Source organism: Dipodomys spectabilis, unplaced genomic scaffold (genome assembly GCF_019054845.1).
Source record: "Dipodomys spectabilis isolate Male_0828 unplaced genomic scaffold, ASM1905484v1 ptg000516l, whole genome shotgun sequence".
In the NCBI taxonomy this organism is placed as follows: Eukaryota; Metazoa; Chordata; class Mammalia; order Rodentia; family Heteromyidae; genus Dipodomys; species Dipodomys spectabilis.
Window position 1 is genome coordinate 5,498,244 of NW_024871193.1, and position 3,261 is coordinate 5,501,504.

Genomic DNA, 3,261 nt, shown 5'->3' on the forward strand with positions numbered 1-3,261 from the left:
AATAGTCTTGGACCTTGAAAATTGCCCTGGGTATGAATTTTTGGAGAAATATCCCTTCTAAGACAAAGGACTCAGTTTTTTTTTTAAATATTGTGCTGGCACTGAGGTTTGAACTCCTGGCCTTGAGCTCTATCTGGGCTTAAATTCTCAGTGTTTGCTCTATACCACCTGAGCTATAACTTCACGTCTTCCTTTTACCAGAAGTGCAGAAAAGAATCTCTTAGGTTTATCTATTTAAAATAGCTTGGAATTGCAATTGTCAAATTTGAACCTACTGAGTATCTAGGTGTAAGCCACTGGTGCTGTGCTAGAACTCACTTCTTAAGAATAAATAATCACAAAAAGAGGAGAAATAAATATTTGTTCAATTGTGTATGTGTTGTCTGATAAACCAAATCACTTGCTACTGGAAAAGAAAAAGAGAGAAGATAGAGATTAATATGGAGGAGAGAGACAAAGGAAGAAGGGATGGGTAAATGAGTGGAGGGGAGTGAAAGGGAGGATATGAGAGGAGAGGGTAGCTGGGTAGAATTGTCTACTGCTCACTAAGGTATTGTTGGACAATCAGTACCTTTGCATTTATGTAGCCAAAGCTTTATATTTTTGGTAGTAAGCTGAGATATAAAATACCAGTTTACAGTTAGTAACCTGTTAGTGTGCTTCCTCCCACACCAAGGAAGCCATAGTTAGGTTACTGTTACAGAGAAGGCAAGAGTAAGAAGTTTAAGTTATTCTGAGAAACAATAATTGACATGCCAGGAATGGTCCCTTGTATGGTGAAGTCAAGCATCACTCTTGTTCCCTGCTACAGTCTTCCTCTCAACAAGAATAGCAGAAACAGAAGAGGAAGAAGATATCTGAGTAATATCATCTCTCTGTTTACCCTCTTCCTTTGGCCTCTCAAACAATAAAGCCAAAGGAGACTTAACTTGAACTAGTGGGTAAAATGGGGGGAAAGTTCAGTCTAGCTTATTGTGAAACTTTTTAAATAATTGGGGCAGCATTTCAAATACTGAAATAAAACTTTTTAAATTATTAATAAAAAGTTACTCGAAATTTATTGAAAATTTAGAAGACTACAGGGCTCACTACATAGTGGAATCTGCATCATTAAAACTGACTCGTGCTCCTATCATCAGAAATTGAAGATTGTCCCTAAACATTGACTGCTGAAGTGATAAGTGATGGAAATTCATGATGGATAGCATAATGCTGAGAGCATGGAAATTATTTCCTTTCCATCTTCAGTGTGTAGAGAAGAATAAAGGTCTCTAGGATGGCCCTGAAGGTGCAATTCTAAATTTAGGACAGAAGGTGAATAGTAAAATAGACCTATGTCAGCCATTCAGAGATTAGAAATGTGGAGAAATATACTCATTTATGTGGTCAAACATGGAAGAGAGGATGTGGCAAGCCCATAGCCAAATGCCAAAGGTAGAGATATTTAATAAAATACCATGAAGTTGAAACAAGTCTTAAAAGGGGATCTAGGCTTACAGGAAGTAGGGCAGAAGGATGGAGAGGGAAATGGTGGACTAATACAGTTATAACACTCAATGTACATATGTGAGAATATAAGTAGGAAACTTGAAGGGATAGGTGGGGTTGGGGTAAGGGAAGGAAGAAAAATGGAAAGTTTGACAATGATCCAGATGCACTGAACATTGAAATGCACATACACTCTATTCAACACTGACATGATGAACTGAAACCCCTTTGCACAACTTGCTAAAGATAATTTTTTTGAAGTTTTAATATTAAGAGACCAGAAGCATAAACCTTTATAGATAAATAAGAGGATAGTATTGACATATTGTTGAGGCTTTTGTTCCTTTCAATATACAAAATTAAATAAGTATCAAGTCTGCTGCAAATTTCTTAAACTGTAGAGAACCAAATTCCAATATTCCTTCACTTTAAATAAAAATAAATCTTATAGACTGTGGGGGATAGCAAAGATGGCCCTGAGAGGAAGTTGAGTGGGCAGAGCTGGATTTGTTTAGGTTCAGTGTGTAAACATCTCATGGAAGCTTAGGTGCATGATAAGGTGTGGCCTTTCAGTGATTGGTTGGTTCCATTTCCTCTCCTCCCACGCAGTCTTTTGCTTTAAAAAGGGGATGCTCCCTGTTAATAAACGAGTTCCTGCTTGGTTTGACTCCCAGCTGAGTCTGATTGTCTCCTGGGCTACTGGGCTAAGGGAGGCTGGGGAACAGGCGAGCAGCTGCACTTCACTTCGCATTTACCTCTCCTCGGACCCCGTCCGTCCAAAGACGGAGGAAAACCCAACAATAGACCTTTAGGTTTCCCAGTTGTTTCTAAATATCTTAATGTAATGCATTGGAACTAATTTCATTCCATATTTAAGTTTAAATTGTAAATCACTAAATTCTTTTAAAATCCTCTCGCTCGGGCACAGGTATGGATAGATAACTGATGTGGGCATAATCAGAATTATTCAGAAGGCTGTAAATGGATGCTTACTTAGTTTACTCTCTGCTGGGTCATAGAATACAGAATGTCCTAATTGGAAAAAGTTAGCCTTCCCAGGTTTTCTGCATATAAACACTCCATCAACATTTTGTTATTAGAGGATTATTCAAGATTAGCTATATGTTGATTGATAATGACTAACCATGACAGGAAGGAGAGGGAAATCCATCTACACTTCAGTGAGGTTCTGATTTGTGCTTCACAAAGTGTTATGAAAGCTCTCCATGAAAATACAGCAGCTGCATTTCTAAAAAGTCCTTGTGTGGTAACATTTTCTTTCTTTCTTTCTTTCTTTCTTTCTTTCTTTCTTTCTTTCTTTCTTTCTTTCTTTCTTTCTTTCTTTCTTTCTTTCTTTCTTTCTTTCTTTCTTTCTCTCTTTCTTTCTCTTCCTTTCTTTCTCTTTCTTTCTCTCTTTCTTTCTCTTTCTTTCTCTCTTTCTTTCTCTCTTTCTTTCTCTCTTTCTTTCTCTCTTTCTTTCTCTCTTTCTTTCTCTCTTTCTTTCTCTCTTTCTTTCTCTCTATCTTTCTCTCTTTCTCTTTCTCTCTTTCTCTTTTTTTTCTCTTTCTTTCTCTCTTTCTTTCTCTCTTTCTTTCTCTCTTTCTTTCTCTCTTTCTTTCTCTCTTTCTTTCTCTCTTTCTTTCTCTCTTTCTTTCTTTTTTGAGTCCGGTTGTGGGGCCTGAACTCTGGGCCTGGACGCTGTCCCTCAGCTCTTCAGCTCATGGCTAGAGCTTTACCACTTGAGCCACAGTGGCACTTCCGGCTTTTTTTTTT